This window comes from Onychostoma macrolepis, chromosome 05 (genome assembly GCF_012432095.1).
Source record: "Onychostoma macrolepis isolate SWU-2019 chromosome 05, ASM1243209v1, whole genome shotgun sequence".
In the NCBI taxonomy this organism is placed as follows: Eukaryota; Metazoa; Chordata; class Actinopteri; order Cypriniformes; family Cyprinidae; genus Onychostoma; species Onychostoma macrolepis.
Window position 1 is genome coordinate 32,880,471 of NC_081159.1, and position 22,532 is coordinate 32,903,002.

General features: G+C 35.3%; 1 protein-coding gene across 5 annotated transcripts in view; it reads right to left on the reverse strand.

Moving 5' to 3' along the window:
• The window catches only part of flrt1a (fibronectin leucine rich transmembrane protein 1a), a 77,561-nt gene extending 57,713 nt beyond the window's left edge, over positions 1-19,848 (reverse strand). For 2 of the 5 annotated variants that reach the window (XM_058777448.1, XM_058777447.1), the window contains exon 1: positions 19,472-19,848. The gene's annotated coding sequence lies outside the window, so the exon portion shown is untranslated. Of the gene's footprint in view, positions 1-9,527; positions 9,673-12,069; positions 12,247-19,471 lie in introns of those variants that run through there. The other 3 variants (XM_058777449.1, XR_009271539.1, XR_009271538.1) reach the window with 3 other exon arrangements.
• Between the last annotated feature and the right edge of the window lie 2,684 nt (positions 19,849-22,532).

A 22,532-nucleotide genomic window follows, 5' to 3' on the forward strand; every position in this document is an offset into this window, starting at 1 on the left:
TCATCACTTCATGCTTACACAGAAGCACGGGAGTGTTTGAAAGCCACGTCTATCAGCGGATCTCTAATACAGGTGCATCTCAATAAATTAGGAAAAGTCGTGGAAAAGTTCATTTATTTCAGTAATTCAACTCAAATTGTGAAACTCGTGTATTAAATAAATTCAATGCACAGCATATTACAAGCTTTCAGTCTGTGTGTTTCTTATCAGAACTCACAGCATGAGGAACTATTTTCATTACCGGAAGAAAAAAATAAACATAATATCTGGTCAAATTTAATCTTACACAAAATTGTATAAGATGTTCATAAATGTATCTTTAAATGTAGTTTTTCTTACCTTAAGATATATTCAATAAAAAAGAGTTACAATATCTTTAGTGGAATGATCTTGGAAATATCCGCTTCACTACAGACTCAAGGTTTATTATCTGCACCCAAGTGCAATTTATTATTTAAATAAGAAAATACAAAATAAAAAACAAAGACTAGGCTTGACTTTGAACCTTGATTTAAAATAACCTGACAGAACAAGAGAACAATGCAAGAGACTTGGTAAAGTTTCCGTAAGAGAAATAAGACATTAAGCAAAACTTAACAAAAACTAACCAAACATGATATATACCCTTGCAGTGTTCAATGAATGTCTAAAGATTGTTTTCTCTGAACACTTGACTGAACCCTGAAACTCCATAAAAAAAAAATAAATGAATAAATAAAATAATAATAATAAAATTAAATTAAATAAAAATATATCCTCTATAATTTCACTATTTTATTCTTTTTTATCTGTTCTAGCCTGTGTTCTAAGCAATTTTGGAGCTTACTTTTCATGTTACTTTAGAAATAATAGCTTATTATATAAATTCCATGGGAAAAAGCATATTCTACATTAATAAATATAAAGTTTAAATATATTAATATTGTCACGATCTCTAGGCACTCCAGCCCATGAGCTCCGCTAGAGGGCACCCCATCCTGTACCCTTTACCACTCACCCTGGACTCCATTTCCCATAATCCTCTGCCTGGACGCATCATCAATTGCAATCACATGTCTCTCATCAGATCTCATTATCAGTTCACAGCTGTCTCACATTAGAAGGACTTTAAAAGTAGCACACACACATACACACTCTGACTTTGCTGGTGATGTTAGCCTGTATGTTTTCTAGTTTCCGTTTTCCTGCCTGTGTTTCCTTGTTTTGCCGTTGTGTTTTTGTATCTTGGACTGTTTACCTGGTTTCCTGATTGTTTGCTGCCTGCCCTGACCATTGACTGTTCTATGGATTACTTTTGCCTGATGGTGCGTTTCCACTACAGTGTCAAATCTGCGCTCCATGCCGCTGGCAATGCTATACCACAACTACTTTGGGGTGTCAAATTTAGGGCAAAGCACGTCTCTAAAAACAGTGTTTGTACCCTGTTTGCGTTTCATATTCCTCTTTTCACAGAGATTGTTTGTCGCCCAGCGTTTTTCGTTTGATATTTGTGTAAAGTCGAGGAATGCTGAACTTTGACGCTCTCAACACTTCTCTGTGCTGCTTTCAATCCCATAATGCACCGCACAAGCGTTTAAGCTCAACTTCCATAATGAATTTAAAACGCTCGCTGTGCTCGCTACGTGCCAGTGGAAACGCACTGTGAGCCTTGGATGTTTCTGTTTTCTGGTGTTTTGACCACACTCTTTCAATAAAGCCTGCAATTGGGTCCCCACTCCGTCGTCATGATGCCTCCCTTGTTACAAATATTAGCGATGGTGGAGCGTTCTGAACCAGTGACGATTTCAACACAATTGTATCGGAAAAAGGTTCATTACTCGAAGCTTTTCAAAACGGTTTATGCTGTGAAATGAATAGCACCTTCCAAAGTGCTGTGTTCCACATCTGGTTCTAACTGATTCTTTGTTTTAATTTATTGTATAAAAACAATGGCCATTGTCAAAGTCATTCATTTGTGTCTGTGTACTGCCACTAAAATAATGCAAATAAATCAAACATAAACTCATGAATTAAATCTGTAATCTGCCTATGTTAACTCTAGCTCAGTCCTTAGACTGTTTTTTTTCTACGGTAAAGTTTACTTGACCTTATTATATAAATTATGATGGGTTCGCTTCGTTTGAACCAGGTACTGAAGCAGTCACGTGTTTTTCAGGCGAACGAAGCTTTAGACGTCATAGATCACGTGCTTTTGGCAAAACGAAAAAAGCTCCGATACAGTGCATCAATGTGAAATGTGTTGTTTTTGTTGATACAAGCTTCAGAGCTTCTGTGTTGAACATAGCATTATTAACAAATATGATTCAAGCTAAGTTATAATATCAACTTCCAAAATTTTAAATAATATCAATAGCTTTCCAATTTTGCTTCTCAAGTAAGCTGATCTTGTTTTAAAGATGTCTTGGCATTGCACTGATATAAAAATGTTTTGATGAAACAATAAACAAATACTAAAATATCTAATTTAATGCACAAATAAATGTAAGCAATTTCCACTTGTATTCTATTTCAAAGTTATCCACCATTGCAAAACGACACAATTAGAAATGGACGGTTCGTCATTTACATGTGCAAATACCACATGGTTTGTGCTGTATGTATTTGTGGATTACACAGTAAGAACACACAATAGTATACATTTTAGCATTGAAAAGAGGTGTTCATCTGCATGTGGATCTTGAATGCAAATATGTGAACTGCAAATATGAAGTGGTGTGCGCATTTGTTTGCCGGTGTTGATGCTGAATTAATTATATTCATACTGATGAGAGTGTTTGTCATATATCCAACTGTTCAGTATATATCTATATGCATGTTATGTAAATCTAACTGAAGGTGTTGCTTCACCCCCAGCACTCCTACTTCTCACAGCCTTAAAGCTAGGCTGTTTATGCTGGCTAGTGCTGGTCTATCTGGGATGTGTTTTCCAAAAGCATAGCTAGCCAACTATGTTTGTCAGTTCCATCGTTACCAATACAGTTCAACGATTTGGTGTTTCCCAAAACAGTAGTTCCAACAAACATTCAAAAACAGCATCACACATTTATGTGGTTGGAAGTACAGTTCTAAGAATGGCTTAGAATCATATAGATTATTTTTAGTTTGACAAGCGGACTTTGAGAGGTCTTGCTCATAGGAACAATTTTATAGCTGAAACCATGGTTTTTGGTGATTCAGAAAATGCAAGTCATTGGCTACATGTTTTTGAGAATGAAAAGCATATCAACGAACACAAAATTAATACCTGTGGCATCCGATGATATACTGAGGTCTTATGAAGTGAAATTATTGGTCTGTGCAACATTATTACCTAGTCTCAGGCAAATGTTACTATGGTTTTGGGAAACAGTTGTAACTAGTTTCTCCAATGATGCATATATGGTAGTTAATCAGCAAGGTATGTCATTGTACAGAAAAATGTACCCCTGGTTGACTGGCATAGTGAAGGTGGTTGACCAAGGCAGTCTTCCTGGTTAAGCTATAGTCACAGTAAGAAGCACACCAGTAAGCCCACCGTTTGCATTAGATTTCATTTTATTTCTCTGCCTATTGGATCATGTCAGCAGGTCTTTCACACTCCTTTCAATACCGTTCACACTCTTCTTGTCTCCTCTCATTTTCCACTCCTTTAGGTATGGGAATTGTATAGAAGGCATTTTTGGAGGATCAATTGTCTTATGTTATATATATATATATATATATATATATGCTAAACAAAAATATATGGTGACATACATACAGTATTTTAATAATTAACCTACAAAAACAATTATGTTCTTGTCTAGCTTTAATTGCTAGAAGAATACTGAAGTTCAAGAGTGAATGTCGTGAAATAATTTGGTTTGGGTGGCGTTTGGTTATCTGTCTTTTCTTTCACTGACAGCAGAGCAAAACTGCATTAGCTAGATTGTATTTTTTTACTACAGTACTTCAGAGTACAGATGCAGAGTAAACCACACCCTAATCAATCTTAACAAGGCAATGATGCAAGCCATCAACTCCTAAAGATTCTTTTTTTCAACTCAACAGAAAATGTATTTTTAAAAAAGGCATCATAATAAACATCAAGGTTTTTGAAGTCATAAATAAATAAAATTAAACATTGACAAAACAAAATATGTTTATTTTTATCTTATATATTATAGCTAATTTAGCTTTTGGTTATGGTGAAATTAAGTTGTAAAAAGCCTAAATATATACTTTAAGAAATAATTGATACCATTCTTTGATTGAACTATTGTAATGGTCTTTATAATAATAAAGAATCCCTTTACTTTGTATAATATTTTTGTGATTTGGAATATTATGTCAAATCAAATCAAAATTGGCTGCAACAAATTAGAATATTAAGTCAGTCCAAAGTGGGGTTTTTCTTCTTCTTCTTCTTCTTCTTTTTCTTCTTCTTGGTGTAGTACAGAAATGAACCACATCATTCAGAGCCCAAAACTGACATTGGAAGTGGCTGGTCAAGTGAGAAAATTCACTCCTTTTTTCACTGACCTTAAACTGTATTTTGAATTATTTACTTAAAAATATATATTTGCAATGTCAATGATAGTATTTAGCTGTTTTCACTTGCTAAATTTGAAAGATGTCTCTGGTCAAAGAGCACAAACTGTCCATTATTCAACAATTTGTAATTAAAAGATTATGTGTGTTTTCCATGGAATATCATTCTTAAATAGTGATTTTACTAATTTATTGTTTTGCATTCCCTATAAAAGTTACCAGCCAACATTTTATTTATTCACCAAAGCCAATTTCCACTTGCAATTCATGTTTGGCAAGTGTTGATTTGTACCCTGGCAGCATTATAGAAAGCATCCTGTATTTACGTTATGGCAATGCAGGAAGAGCAGAAGATGGAGACGACTGTGGAGAGTGCAGAGAGGATCACTGAGACTGACCTACCAGCTACACTTGAAGGCCTCCTCCTTATATAAATCATGCTTTGCTAAGGCAATTTGTTAATAGTTAGGGTTAGGGATTTGAACAAACCCAGTTGGTGCTTAGATGCTGTTGTCTTCACATTGCATCTGCGACAGAATACCCACTCATTTAAGAAGCATCCATTTTGTTCTGTAAGCAGAAACTGCACCCTAGAAACCCCTTGTGAAAAAGAAGTACACTTAGAGTACGTATTACGGAAATCATTAAATAAATTTTAGAACATACTTAAGTGTGTTATTTGAAGTGAAGATAATGTTTTTGGACATATAATTACATGTAAATTAACAATGAAATTAAAATGTATTATAGTTTACATTTATATTAAATGCAAATAGTTGAACTCGTGTGCTTTTTTTGACCCACTTGAGTAGGAAGTATATCTTTATATGTAATTTCATAAGCTTATCTTTGAAATGTGGTTAAACTAAGATATACTTTAATGTAATTTCTATTGAAAATGATGTGTGTGTGTGTGTGTGTATAATTACACATTTGTAAGTTGCATGTAGTGCATTTAAAATATATCAATTTAAAATGGAATATCAAACATGTAACATGTTTGTCAACACATCGAGTGTACTTTAAGGCATGACAAAAGATTTCTAAAACAATGATTTAAAATGTACTTTAAGTAAAACTATTAATTTGAAATTGTTATAAAATACATGTTTTAAAAGTGTACTTAAATGTGCTAAGAAACATAGTTATGAAAGTGTACTTTAACTTCATTAAAGGCTTTTATTTTATTAATATTATATTACCTGTAACTACAGGTTTTTAAAAATACAGTATACTTTTAAGACTTGAAGTACACTTCAAGTGCACATTTAATACAATTACAGTAAGTATACTTAAGGGGCCTTATAGAAATGCACTAAAAGCCATTCAGAACAACTCAAACAGACTAGCAGCCATCCATCCACATCCTCCTACAGGCAAATACAGCTCACAATTTATTCAGTTTATATGTATTTATGATATTGAAAAATTGGTCAGCTTCATAATCTCTGTATAGACCATATCTGTTATGACCTAATGCAGACTGTCGATTTTCATATGGTAGATTGTATGTAGATTCTTTATTCTAAATGCAGTTTATAATTTATTTGTATACTACTCTGAGTATAGAGATCTGAAAGCCTTGCAGGAACATAAAGATAATGTTCTGATTAAGTCTATTCACTGTTAACACAATTTGGTCTTTCCTTCAGAAAAGAACAGGAGAAACTGGCCTGCATCCATCTTATAAAGATCCTTTTCTCTTTGACACTTAACAAAATTGAATTTTAAATTAAGTGGATTCAAGAGATTGAAGCAAGTAAAAAAAAAAAAAAAAAAAAGTGTAGTGTTGTGGGGTGTTTCCATAAACCCAGAAATGTGAATCGAAAGTTTTGATGAATTCACAAAACAAAGGCTATTGTAACATTATACAATGTTCATTTGTTTTGTACTTTTCTTAAACTCTTCGGTCATCTGACCATCTATCCATCCATCCATTTTCCAAACTGCTTATCTCAGCTGTCAATTTAGTGTATTCACTATTCTATTCTATTCTATTCATTAAAACTGTCCCGTGACTGAACAGTCAAAGAAAAAGAAGCATTAAAGGGATAGTTCACCTTCAGTTGCTGGTCCCCATCGACTTGTATGGAGAGAAAAAAAAAACACTATGCAAGTCAGTGGGGAACCACTAAAGGCGAACTATCCCTTTAACCCCATAAACTAATTATCTAGTAGTCTAGTAGTACACAGTTCATATTTCTAAATGCATGTGATCATTAGATGACGTTGATCATTCATCAGATTTTGCAGTAATAAACCACATACACATTTTCTTATTAAATGAAGAGATGGCAACCTTGGCATCTGTGTCACTGACGAAACGGTCAACCTGGTTTCTCGTAAGCCAATCATATAATGGCCCTGACGTCACAGAATCACTCAAAAGCAGTTTATTCAGTGTGCTTCAACACCGTGGCTAGCAAAAGAAGCTTTGACATCCAGATTGTCATTGATGTGGTTTTATTACATTGTAATGGCCACTAAACAAGTGTGTTTGTCTAACTGTGCACCACCAATGTTACACTTCTTTCACTGGGTGATATTTTACAACACTAGCTTTAGGAAAAGAAATATGGGGGGAAATCCTAATACAGATATACAGTATGTAATCTAGTGATTTTCCCTCGCATGTTCCTTCATGTCACATTACTAAGTCAAAATCCCTATGGGCTGAACCAACATCAGTGTGTGCTTGTGAGTGTCAATGCATAGACACAAAACAAGAAAAGCCTGCATCCCAATTCACATACTGTCTGTCCTAAATAGTATGAGATCGGAATGTTTGCATTTCAAATCCTAGTATGATAATAATACAGGGGTACCTAGTATTATTCTATTCTACTTCTTATTATTTGTTATGACAGTCAGCCACGAGACTCTTGAAATCAATGTGTATTAAAAAAAATAAAATAAAAATAACACCAAATATGGCTTACTCTAAAATGAATCATGACAAACACGTTGAAGATTAGCAGACAGGCATGGTCTTGTTTTTGTGTGCGTAAGTGTGTGTTCAGCAAATGAAACAAATTCATGCAGGTTTGGAATTTAAGGGTAAATGGTAACAGAATTTTCAGTTTGAGGTGAACTATCCCCTTTAATGTTGAATTTAATTGTATGTCAAGTTGAAGTAAATTTGAAATGTAGCTTACAGATATATTTAACATTTATAATATGCAAAATCATGATGTGTGCATGATTTAAATTGCGCATGTACAGTATGCGTGTATTAGGTTTTTTTCTAATGTCATTTATCCGTTCACTCTTTCTCCCACCTTCTTTCTGTTATTATGAATGTTAATGTAATCCTATTACATCCAGCACGTGTATGTTATCAAATTAAGAAGTGCCTGTGTGACAGAGTGCAGCTCTTAATGCACAGCATCCAATAAAGCTCTGACTGATTGCAAACATGACTGACAGACTGACTGATTTCACTGCCTCATGAAACAGATGGTCAACGCACTCAGACCAGTATAAGTCCAAAAACAAAATAAACAAATCATATAAGATTAAATCTTCATGAAGAATGACAAAACAGTAAATTCAGAACTAAAATATTTCCTTTTAGATGTCAAGGCAAGGTTTTGAAAATGTTGATGGAACGTAATGTTTCTTTCGTTTCTTTCAAAGTTTCTTTTGGTTAATTAAGATTTAACATATGAAGTCAGCATCTTTCATATTTACTCTTAGCTATTTTAATACTGAGAACAAATTTTTGTTATTTATTCATACAGGCAGTACATAAGCCACTTCTGCACGCTGTTGTATTCAGAACATTTTTGAGAGTCACACCTACTAATAAATATTCAGTAAAAAAAAAAAAGTTTTAAATTGTTTCACAATGTTTAACAAGAAAATACTATTTCAGTCTTTATACTTCCGAGATTTCACTTTAATCCAATGTTATATTTGCTGATTCTTTGTAATTATTTGTGAAATCTACAAGCAATTTCTGTCCAAATATTGTTTTCCTGTGTAAGGTTGTCAATTCCAAATAATGACTGTTTGAAGACAGCCAGAGTCTGTTAAATAACATTCAGGAAATTCTGCCTTCCCATATAAACACAACAAAACAATAAATAATTTACTAATTGTAATTGTTTGGATGAGGGTATTTGTAATTAATTTAGTGGAAAAACAGTTCCTCATGCACTATCAAGATCTGCATCTGTTCTTGTGAGAGTGTGTGGCAAGTGTGTAGACTGTCGCTGCCGCAAGTACAGCCTGAAAAGCTCAGCCTACGCAAACCAAATCAAGATTGCTTATCATTAATTAGTGTGGATTTCTAAATATAGCTGTAGTTTTGATATTTATCTAATGAGGCTCTTTGTCACACTCTGTCCTCCATTCATTATGTTTGTCTCTCCAAGTGTTTCTCCCTCACACTTGTCTGTCACGACTTCTGTATGGACCAAAATTTGGTGACAGAACTGTGACTGTGATCTAAATGCATCTCTTTTGAAAGCAGCATAAACAATTATTTTTGAGTGGTTTCCACAGGCTGCAAAGAAAAAAGTAAAAAATAAGCAACAGACATGCCGGAAAAACTGTTTTCTGCCACAGTTAATCACACACAGTTTATGCACCAGTTTTTCTATTCTTTTTTGTAATACAAAGTGAGTTTCCTATTGCAACAGCGCCAAACTTAAAATATGAAAATAAAAACAAATTCAAAATATTAATAAAAATTATAATAGCATCTCAATGATATTAAAATAATACTTGTGCCAAATTATTACAATTATACACAAATCAAAATGTTTTTTTTTTTTTTTGACAAACCTTATTATCTTGCACAACTTTAATTTTCAAGTAAATGTATCTTGTTTTAAATATTAAGATATTTTATTGAAAAACAAAAATAATAAAATAAAAAAACAGATCAAATTACTTTTGCATGGCTATGCACTATGGATTTATTCACACTGGTTGTTCAATACTTTTGGACCAACTGTGCACATTGTCCAGCAAGTGATTAAATCTCAGTTTATTTTCGGTATAGGCTACTGTATCTACATTGGTTGCTATAGTAATGATGTAGGTGTCAGCACAACGCCAAGTGATTTCAGCAACAAGTGAAATCTGAAAGAATTCAGGATGCATAAAGCATGGAATCTGAAAATGTAGCCTCTGCCCACCTCCATCAAAGGCATCCCGCTGTGAATATAAACACAATGACATAGCTGTATTTTAGAAATCCATGCCTAGACACTAGTGAGCAGTAAATACACGTTGCAACCAAATCAGATGAAAACAGATCTAAGGAATTCACATTTAAATCCCATTTCAAACCATAGAAATGAAGCTTGCACCAGTTTTGTTCTGAGCCAGATTTGAGTAAGATGCAGGTGACTAAAAATCAGGTTTACGCAGTTAGTGCAAGACTGATATCCTTACATTTGGTCCCCCAGTCTCAAACATGTGGTTCCATCCTGTGTGGTGGCCTTATCTTGTAAAGTCTAAAATGATAGTTATTTCTGGTGTCACTCTATTTTTGTGTGTGTGTGTGTGTTAATGCAAACGGATGGGTGCATGTTCCATGTTTGTGTGTGGGAAGTTTGTGTTCATAATCTTTGTACAGCACCTTTGCACACATCTTTAAAGTGATAGACTGTCACGGCACATGATACACAGTTCTTCTAGTGCAGCTCTTAAAGGGGCAGTTCACTGAAACAAAATTCTGTCAGTTTCACTCTCTATTGTTTGGGTTTTAGGACTTTTAGAATTTATATGCATTACTATAGTCTGAACATGTGAATCGTATAACATTACCACTATCACAAATCTGTGATTTTGTAGGTGATAACAGTATCATTATCAAAAACTTGCACTTTGAAACATTTTCAAAAGTTGTTTACAGGCCCCCAAAATTCCACAAAATACATAAAAAGTTTTTATTTTTTTTTAGTTTTTCACTTAACTAAATTTTAAAGGGGTCATATGACTGCTAAAAATAACATTATTTTGTGTATTTGGTGTAATGCAATGTGTTTATGCGGTTTAAGGTTAAAAAAAAACATTATTTTCCACATACTGTACATTATTGTTGCTCCTCTATTGTCCGCCTTTCTGAAACGCGCCGATTTTTACAAAGCTCATCGTTCTGAGAAGCGAGGCATGCTCTGATTGGCCATCTATCCAGTGTGTTGTGATTGGCCAAATACCTCATGTGTGAGACGGAAATGTTATGTCCCTTACTGTATTGTGATGCCATGTCCCAGTGCGATGACACAAAAACAATAAAACCCATTACAAACAAGCCATTTGTTGCATCCAGTGGGGACATAATTACTGATTATGATGACTTATACTGTCTTTTTATGCGGCGCGTTGCATCACGCCATGTAAACATTACCATGTCTGCATTTGTGATCGGAGAAACGACAAACAACAAGCACTACTCTACACTGCTCAAAACTCGCGTTTGAATAGTCAGTGGCATATTCTATAAATTTGAAAACATACTTACAGGCTGTGAGTCAGAAGCACCAGACTGTCCTTGCAAAGTTGGAATTGCCCCACTTTATAGAAACAGTCATTGAGCACAGCTGGCAGGTTACTCCCAGGTTCAGGAAATAGTCCTCCGTAAAATTTGCTGCACACACTCGAATATTTGGGTTGAACTGTTCTGGAACAGTGTTGTAAATACAACTTAACCACTGATATCTAGTTGTGTCCTCTTTTGGAAGCCCAAACAAAGTAGTTTTGCTTTCACAACGAAACACAGCATCTCCAGGACATGGTGCCGGCAGCAGCAACAGTACAACAGCGAGAATAAACATACCGCCCTCTTTCATTGCGTATACGTTTGGGTGGTGTTTTGCAAAAAAGATGTAGACATGTGGGGGCGTGTTTGAATGAGCCGTTTTAGGTGGGCGTGGTCGAGTCTTAACTTTTATAAAGAATATCTCTTTGGTTTTGAGACTTTAGTCTTTGCAACTTCAGGGATATTATCTATGCACAAACAGCTTGTAACACTCCAAAGAGAAAGGAAAACTTGAAATCGCATCATATGACCCCTTTAATATGTATGTGTTTTCTTCTTCTTCTTCTTCTTCTTCTTCTTCTTCTTCTTCTTCTTCGGAGCTTGACTCTTTCATTTTGGATGACAAAATATCAGCTTGGACAGTCCGCTAAATATCTTCTTTTGCGTGTTCTCAGAAGAAACAAATCTTCCTATAGTGTTCAAGCAATATGAAGATGACTAAATTATAGAATTTTCCAATTTTTTAAACTGTTTCACAGTTAGACAAACAAAGATGAGACAAAACAGGAACTCTATGTAAAATATAACAGTACAACCAACACAGCCTCCATCTCAAAGCATCTTCATCCCAAAGCACTTCACAGTACTCACAATGACTCATACTTGAAAATGTAATTCTTATTCTGAAAAATAATATTTAAAATAATGGTTCCCGGCTGGTTTTGCTTCAGGACAGTTATTAATACTCTGCACAAACACTCCATAACCTGCCGCTTGGAGCAGTGGAATTTTATCAGTAACAGTAATGATCGTAAAAAAAAAAAAAAAAAAATCTACACATTTATCCTTTTAAAACAAACATAAAGGAAAAGATCAGCAACAAATACAATTTGTTCATCTGCTCATGTTCAAGTTAATTGAAAGCTGTAAGATTTTCTTTTCCCATGGAACACACACACACACACAAAGCTCCAAGCAGCTCTGGTCTATCAACGAAGGTGGATGATAACTTCAGCTGTCAAGCCCTAAAAATGACAAAATAGCACAAACATAGTTGACATCTGACTTATGTGTTATATTCCAAGTCTTCTCAAGCCATATGAAGGTCATTTTTTACTGAAAATCTTAGAGATTGACATTTTCTGATTGCACTACACTTTCATTGCATGGAAAAGATTTAGGTGTAAATCTTTTAATTTCATATTCCATTCTACATCCAGTTTGGAATATGGGCATACATTTAAATGAATTCTGAGGAGATCTAAATACTCCACACAAACCTCCAATCAAATCAGCAAAAGCAAGCCCGACTCATAGTTCATTTGTTTGGGGTACACAAGAAAAATAGATTTCCTGTACTACTGGTTCGGCTCCCGCAGACACTAGCAGATGAATAGTCTGGACAGATTCCAACACATTTTAAGTAAAGAGAGCAGTCAGGCTTGGAGGATATGCCTTGTGTAGTGCAGTGTGAATCTGGGGCGGAATCCATTGATCCAAACACATGAACTATGCTGGCGTAAGGTGTTGCATTAATCAAACAGGAAGCCTTAGCTGGGAAAGAGAAGAAAAGTCATTCCCTCCCTTATTTAAAATGTTTTAGGTGGGTTTTGTTTCAGCAGGGTGGGCCTAATCCTGTTTCCATGGTTACTGACGGCCGCGCTCTTGATTTGTATGTAAGCGTGTGTGCCTTGAGCTAGCAGCTGTACCGTTTCACAGTTTTCTACTAAATCCACTTTTATAATCTGGTCACACAATATGCTAACGTTTTACCCACTGCTGATGTGATGCAATACGCTCCATTTGTCAAGGTACAGGGGTAAAATATGTGTGTGAATTCACCTGTGTGTCCTACAGTGCTCAACAGTGCGACAAAATTCTGTGGGTGCAGTACATATAACATGCATAGAATTCGTAATGCGTATAATGTGTTGTGCATGATGGAAAGCAGGAGCATAATGTTACTAGAATGTTATTTTATGTATTGTGCATGTAGTTGCATGTAGTGTATGAGTTGCATGTAGTAAATGTGTAGAATGTGCTGTGCATTATTTATAATGTTGCAATATTGGAATTTTATGTATTATGCATGCATTTAATGTGTAGGCTACTTGATGGAAAGCATATTTATAGTGTTGGAATAGCTGTTTTTATGAATTATGTGTCTATTAAATGTATCGAAAACATTATTTAGATTTTGCTACTATTATTGTTGTTAGTATGTATAACTAGTTGTGAATTAAGGTCAACGATATAGCCTACTAATGTTACAGTTTTATGGTTTTATGTACTACAAGTGCCGCATGTATATTGTAATAAATTAAACATGTTTTCTTTTTCTGTCTTACTGTCAGTGATGTTAACACTGTACACAGTGAGAAAAATTGGTGTAGGATTTGAATTAAATTAACACATTTAATTAACACATTGAATTAAATGTGACATTTTGAAGTAAAAACACTGCAAGACTATTTGCCTACCTGGTCTCATGGCATAAATGTACCTGGGTGCACTTTTTAGCGAGACGCGAAATACGTACCAATAAGTACATATCACTGCAGTTTCCAAAAGAAATTAACACTAGAGGCAGTAAAACTCCAGCACCTTTTATTCCTTTTCACACAAATTTAGAGAGTTTCGATAATAAAGCCTAATTTTCGCACAATTACTTGAAGAATATCATTTTATGACTTCAAAACAATATTAATATGCTGGGAGATTTGAAAACTGATGCTATTGAATGTTAGCATCACACATATCCAGCTTCATATCTATGGGTTTTCATAGAGGTAGGTTTGTTCGGTAGCTCACGGAGTACGGAGACAAACTTGAGAGGCAAAGAGCTCTGGTTTGAATCCCATGTAACCACGGTTCGACAAAGCAGTTCAGATCTGCATAAAAGGAAGTTGAAATGGCTTGGTTGCATCTACAAATATGTTTTCATATCAGTTTTGCATTTGTCAACACTATCGGGTAGGATTAGGGTTGGGTTTGGTGTAGGGCATATTTCCAACACGATATAGCATTAACTTTTAGTGACAGTCCCCGGATATTTGAATTCTGAACTGCCGCAATATGTGCCTGAAGCAACGTAATAAAAACACAGCAATACGTAGCTATATCAACGTAATAAAAATGTGCCAGGGTTCACGTATTGAACCTGTGTTTTAGCGCCACTCAGTGGACATTTCTCTTTGAAACTGCGGCGAAAAGTGCAGTAAGGTACGTAAAAACGGTGTTACACAAAAAGTGCACAGAGGTACGTATTTTTATGAGACCAGGTTGGTATTTGCTTGTAAAACAAACTCCAATGATCTTGCGAAAAAAGTGCACATCAAATCTATTTTTGTATTATGATCATAATTTCCATTTGGTATATGTTATAAACATGCAGGATATTGGATGTAAATCTCTGCTGTGGTCTGGACTGACTTCTTTTGGCAATGCCACTGTACCCTACTGCTAGCCAGCTGTCACCCTGTGAATGAGAAAGAATCGGTGGGGACAAAGACACACACCCATGTCTCTCTTCTGTAACCCAACCTCACTGTGTTACGGTTTCTTGGGCTCTCGTCTGTCCTTTTCTCCTTTCAATCCTTTTCTCTGATGACACAAGCAACACGGCTGCTTATAACAGCCTGGCAAAGACAGACAGAGAGGGAGGGGCATATGCGCGAGCAAGGCGAGAACAACGGCGAGAGATCAAAGAAATATCACAACATGAGAAAAAAAAATCTGAGATGGAGAGAGGGCGATAAATATAAAAGGAAAGAAATTATATTCGCCAAGAGCCCTCTTTAAAGCCCTCTTAAAAATAAATCTTATAAAATCAGCATTTATACAGCTCTTATACATAATAAGAGATGACTATTCACAAATAATTGCATCTTTGTCCTTGTTTGTCCTTTGTCCTAAATGTGGACTTCCTGTCTGCTTGTCTTAGAAATTAGGCCGTTTTGCTCTTTAATTAACAGAACGAAGCAAAATCTTCTTTTAGAAATGCAGTGATATAGAAATATTGGTTGATAGCTGATTTGTCATTTGTAACTACTAGTATTGCTCAGTTGTAAGGAACAAAATGAACTGAATATTGGTACATAACTCAACCACATCATTTGAGCTACAGACGTGAATGACCCCACAAATCACGCAGCTTGTTGAAGAGAAATGTGCTGTTATGTACTTTAAGTGTTCAGACTTACAATCATCTGCAGACAAAAAAAAAACAAACAAGCAGAAAAATACCATGTATTTATTTTGAAGGAGGGACCCGAGCATTTTGTCTTGTGTCAGTTAGCAACTACCAACCACTGAGAACAGTTAACAACTGCCTAGCAAGACAAGATTAAAAACCCCCTCAGAACACCTTACAAACCCAAATAACACTTTATATTAAGGACCAGTTCTCACTATTAACTAGTTGATTATTAGCATGCATATTACTAGCATATTGGCTGTTTATTAGTAATTACAAAAGCACACATTAATGTCTTATTCTACATGCCCATATTTTTCTGCCTCTGATCTACTTCCAATACACTGCAAAAACTAATTTTCTTACTTAGTATTTTTGTCTTATTTTGGATTTTGTTATTGTCTTTTCCAGTACAAATATCTAAGTATTATTAAATCAAGATAAAATTACTTGAGCAGCAAACTGACTTAAGCTATTGATTTAAGTGTAATATCAAAATTAATTGAATTTATGCTTAAAATCATCAAACATACAATCAAATCTCTCCAGTTTATTTTTCTTATTCCATGGACAGATTTTTTCCCTTGTTTTAAGCATAAACCCACTAAATTTTGAAAAGAAAACAAGAGTTAATAACGGATGTCATTTTGCTTCTTGTGTAAATGTATCTTGATTTAAGAACGTTTAGAAATTTGTACTGGAAAAGACAAAAACAAAATATAAATCACAAAAATACTAAGAAAATCACTGTTTGCCTAACCCATTGGCCTAATCAAGCAGATGATCACCAGTATACTACACATCCCTGTTTTCTGTGCACATAGAATTGCATACTTTTTTAATTACTTTACAAAGAAAACAATGATAACAAAAAAGGAGCAATGTACTGAACCCTATGCAGGCAATACAGCAATGACCTTTTAACCACCTCATATTATTGAACCATACGTTCACAATGGGGCCTTCAAATGTCTGAAATCATTTGCAGTGAAGGGAAATACTGAGACCCTCAGTGCCCATCAGAGAGGCCATAAATGATGCACACACTCATCCACATCCACTCTGACAGTCAGGAAGACTGAGAGAGAACATGTTTACAGCCAGGATGGTCCCTTGGATCTGGGAAAGCTGAAAACATGATCCATTCCCCTGAGATAATCATGAGGAGAAGCATAGAAGCTCTTCACAATGAAAAGCAAAAGCAATAAACATCTGAATTGTGAACAAATTGCTCCAAATGCCAAACATTCTTATTCAGATAAGGTGATCGTTGAAATGATTGATATTACCATGACTATAAAGCAAGGTGTTCTAATGTTCATGCTGGAAAAAGCATGCACTGTTTATGACTGAAATTTGTCTGAGCAAAGTTGCCGTTTTTTCTGGGCCTCGATATCCATCTAGACTTATTGACCCCTGATTTGAATATGAACAAAAATGATCTAAGCATTGATCAATATCCTGGAGCTCTGCATCTAGTCTTCAGAGAAGAATTCAACTGAAGGGCAGCTGAATCAATCAATCATGCATTCAATCTACATTGTTAAGCAGAAGCAAGCAGTAGCATTTGCTTGGTATCTCAAGGTCTGCGAGCAGAGTAAAGGTCTTTCTGGCAAAGTAAAGTTATACAATTACTGTGATACTCCAAATTTGTTTAAACGACAGATGGCCTAAGAGAAATGTAGATTTTTTTGTTGTTTTTTTTCATATGGCCCACAAAGGCACCTGGACATATGACATCACCTATGAGAGATTCTCAGTCATTATTTACTGAATAGGTCTCAGTTACTATTTGCACATTGCAAGACATTTGGTGTTCACTGATGCCAACTCTGGCATAATACTTTACAAACTGAAATTGAATATGTAAAAGCGAGAATGAGGTTTGAAAGTTACATCAGAAAACAATACTTTATGTGAATAATGAATTACATTTCAGCCTGATTTTTTTTATTCCAAAACATAAATAGATGTGTTCTGAAGAATGTCCAGAAAAAAGTGAATGTGAAGACAGACTTTCATCATCCAAACAGGGTGAAAATGCACCATAGAAGTAATTCCTATGACCTATGCACAGAAAGCTACATTATGTGGCTTCGGGCTATCGTGCACAAGTCATATGAACTACTTTTATGGTGCATTTTATTCCATTTTGAAGAATGAAAGCCCATGTTCACATTCAGTGTTTTTGAATATTATTTAAAGCACCTCCATGTTCTGTTTCATGGACTGTATTGGAATAATTTGAGGGTGAATAAATGATAACAGAATTTTCATTTATGGGTGAGCTGTTCTTTTAAAAGCTAACTTGCTGATTTCAAGATGTAGCCCAAGATGTCAAGATGCAATGATTGTGATCTAACTGTGAACTGTCTTGTTAGTGCCCTGTGGGAGAGCCAGAGTGTTACGCATGCAGGCAGAATCCTCATTTATACAACCACCACTCCAAATTTCCTAAAGCTCACGGCCAGGGGATTATTCATTCAACAACACAACATTAAAGCCGTTTTAACCCGACTGTGCCTTAAGAGGATATTGGTTTCCCTGTTGAATCAAAGGCACGTCTTATGTGGCCATCAGACAGCAGGTAGTGTTTTTGTTCCTTTGATAACACATGTACATCAAACAGATGTCTAATTGATGTTTGCTTTCATCTGGAAACTGTAATATTTAGAGCTATATTGCTGATGTGCAGTATGTTTCAAAAACGTTCCCTGACTGACATTAAAATGATGTTTAAGAATGTGAATGTGTTTTAAGCTGTTATCAGATGCTTGAACACAATGATTAGATTCTTTCCAAATGATACAATGTTTAGCAGACATATATCCAATACACGCTTTTTTATCATTAGACAGCCCTATTTGGTCAGCCAACCTAAATTTTCAGTGAGCACAATGTGCCACTTCAGTGTTGTAAGTGATTCTAGCTGTTTTACTAACCTCCAAAATGTGGCTAACCTCAACAACACATTCTCTTCCTGAAACCCAGCCCTCCAATGTCATGTCAACCTACCCAATGTCAGTAATCTGTAAATTTAAAATGACTGACAGGCGAAGAGCGTATCTGATTGGCAAAAAAGGACAGGCCAGTCCCCTGACTCCTTTTGCCGATCCAAGGGCTGTCACAGATACAGGTGTGATTTCTCACGACACCTATTTCATTGATAGGGTAAGGTAAAAGGTAGCTACATTTTATTTTAGCGCTCATAAGTAGGAGCACCTTCTAGAGTAGCCTATATTTCTCAATTAAATCTACATTTTCTTTGCAGCACCATTCACAATTTAATGCCATTCAGCTACTGCTACCTGCCGCCGTGACCGCATTGACTCCAGCTCCAGCTCTTCATGAGCACAATGTACTGCATTAATGAAAAAACAAAAAAACAAAACAATATTTGAAGGCAGCCTACACGCCTAACCAGTAATGGTTAGAGGGATAGTTAATAATGGCGGTTATTCGCGCCAAAGCCAGCTTTCGCACAAGCGTTTTTATCGTGAGGTAATGAACACTAACACAGGCGCGCATGAATTCTTATTTAACTTTTTTTCTTTTTCTTTTTTTTCGTTTAAACGATTAAAACACCTTTTCCAATCCCCTTACCGAGTGCAACAGAAAAGGATAGAATGCCTCTCGGAACGCGGTTTTAAATTGAACTGTTATTAACTTAAAGACAGGCTCTTTGAAATAGCAAGGCTACGACGCGACGCCACTGCTGAAAACACGCATGTGTACACAGAGCAATAATTAAAAGATTGCGCAGAAACACATAACACGTGTGAACAGCTCTTATGTTGTGCTTGTCGAGGTGGGTTGGTCGTAGGTCATATTTCTGCAGAAAACCAGAAATGGTGAAAGTCTCAGCAGTTGCTTTGTATGCTGTGACAGTTTGTGCTTATTTTTGACTGCGCTAAACGCGTCTGTTGTTATAGCCTATTCCAGTGGATTCACATTCATTTACACAGCTGCGCGATTTTGTGAGATGGACATGAAAGCCTGCAAACTGCTTAGACACAGCACATGAAATAGAAAAATGGGATATTATGACAACTTACCTTTTCGTCAGAGATCCCTTCCTTTGCCTGTCTCTCCATCCATCTCTCCTTTACCGAATAAAACGCTTTTTTGTTATTTCCTCAGAACTGCGAAGTTCCACGCTATTCAAGCTGTAATTCAAAATTAAGTGACGGTCCGCTGTAGCCTATAAGTCATCATTAAAATCATTTACCCCCCTTTCTCTCTTCCTTTCAGCGACCATCCGATATCGACTATCGTTTTTTCCTTTGTAATAAAATCCACCCCGTGCTACGTAGCAATAAACTACACCAAATTAATCATACGTGCGTACATAACGCTGCGACGAGAAACCGCTTCACAGAACTTCATCGCCCTTTAATGCATCTTTTCCGAGTCCTCTGTCCTCCTCTCTGAGCATCACTTTCCCTTGTTAGTCCGAATGCATAATTCACGCTCGGTTCACAGCGGTGACCGATTCGCAAACGAATCGTTTTTTGAGTCGGTTCCCTGATTCATTTGAACTGATAGCCTACTGTACTGTGGGTGACAAGTTGAAGCCAACTATTTTTCCCCTTTTTTTCACTTGAGTGGCAGTAACAGGAATACAAATTTATGCTAAATAGTATTACAAAACAAAACAAAAAAATGCAAAATGTAAATTATGAATCAAATTAGCAGTATTTGAGTAAAATATTTCTCACTACAGAGAGAGAGAGAAAAAAAAGCTAAACTCCGCTGTTTCTTGAATTTCTTGAAACACTTTGAAATGGTGACTCGAAGGAATTGAATCATTGAAATGAATCGTCTGAACGAACCGATTGACTGAAATGAATCGGAGTTCCCATCGTTAGAGAGCTTGCTGTATTGTCTCATTCGTGTCAGCTCGATTCGCCTGCCATTTCTCAGCGATGTCAAGCGCAGGATGTTTCAGCGCCCGTTCATCAGCCCAGACAGAGCAGGAGAGTGGAATAATAGCTTTATGAGCATAGGAAGTGCGGATATCACGTAGTGACGGACGTGGAGCAGCGGAGGGGAGCGAGGCTTTCTCAGAGAGGGCTTTCTTTGTTTCATATCTGTGCTTTAATCTACTATCCCTGAAGAAATCTCGCAAAAAGGTCTAGCAGCGCAATTCTGCAGCCAACAATAATTTACCACTGTACGTTGTTTTAAATGTAATAGAGTAATTTGTATTTTTAATTTTCATTAATTAATTAATTAAATTATTATTTATTTATTTTTTACAGTGGCACAGTTAAGTACCAGCATATACAATTATATACAATACAAATAATATAACGGTTTATTTGTTTGATTATTTGCATTACAGTATGCATCATTATAGGTATGCAGGGTGCTTAATTATCATGATCACAAAAATAACAACAACAAAAAAAAAACCTCCAAAAATAGACTTAACCTTTTTTGTGAGGTTCACATTCTCATTTTTCGTTTTGTTCTTCTCATTCACTTGAAAGACACACATAGAAATAATGATATTCTATACAATGCAGTATCAAGTTTATTAGAAAACATACATTTTTAATTATTAGCATTTAAAGTGCATGCTTAATTATAATTAGTACTCTCAGCTATGCTTAGCTTGCTTCTGCAACAGACTAATGAGCATCATAGTCCATAAATTCATCTGCAACCATTAAATGAACTACTTTCCCATTAACCCTAAAAATGTAATAAATTATGTGCCTATGATAAAGACTTGAGAGGATAAAGTCTGCACATATAGCTGTGTTAACGCAACTGAGTTAACCTGAACTACAAGTATTCATATCTCCATATGTCCTCAGTGGATAGCCATTTTGTCAGCTGTACAGTCATCCTTGTGAATGTGTGGGCAGCATGCCCAAGAGGCAAATGTTATGATGTGGGTTTGAACCCCCAAAGAGGGTTAAACATTCACACTCAAAAGCCTCAACATAAGATTATGTAACAAACATCTTGGAAAATAAATATTAGAAGAATACAGAACACACCCTAAAGCTAGTATGCCTTTTATACAGTATTTGCATAATAAAGTGTATCTACAGTCGTTTGATGTAAGCATATGCTGAAAGAGCTGCTGTTATCACACTGTGAATGCATTGGCATATGATCTGGTGACCCTGTTTGGAAATGATAAATGGCTTGTCATTTTTAGGTTAATTGCATCTTTATTATACTTTGTTAATATACTGTCAAGGATATTTGCTACTTATAGGAAATGAGAATTCACTAACTGTGGGTACCTTATGTACATAGCAGGTCAGTTTTGGGATTTTATGTCATCAGTGATCCATTTGACTTTTTGTTTTGTTTTGTTTGCCTTTTTTCATGTCAACTTCTAGCTCACTGAATGATGAGTTTATGGAGTATCAGTGGAAAATCTGTAAGTTACCTTATGATATACAGTGAACAAATGTCTGTGAAACACAGTATTTTTAACCTATACTGTAAAATACATAAAGTTTTAAGAAAAAATGGATTACCATACAATTTGAACAATCAAAATCTATATTATATTCAACAAGATATACATATTGTTGTATTTGTATTTCTTTTTGTATTTCATGTATCTGAATGTTGGCCACTATCCATGGGAAAGTCTCTTCATGATAAACTTTGATTCATGATGTGATTTTCAGTTTTACTACATGTAGTTTTATGGTGGTTGTAAGTATATTTTAAGTTAAAAATCATATTTCAGTTGTTCAGATTTGGTGATATATTAACATAATATCAGTTGATGTATGAAGGGTTCAGATCCAAAAGCCTCTAAGTGCCATTTGAAATTTTCATCTAAAATGAATATTTTTATCAGGCTGCAATGTTTTTGTTTAGTAATTTTACTGTAATGGCAATGTATATGTCCTTTTCTATGCAATTAAAGTGAAATAACTGAACATAAATATAGGGGCCTGATAAAAATGCTCATTTAGAATAAAATTTCAGATGGCATTTAGAGGCTTTTGCATCTGAACTATAATGTATATGACATTATAAATTATTTATATACGGTTATGAAATATGAAATTTACACTTAATCATTTAGCAGACACTTTACAAACTTACAAATTGGGGTAATGGAAGCAATCAAAACAACCA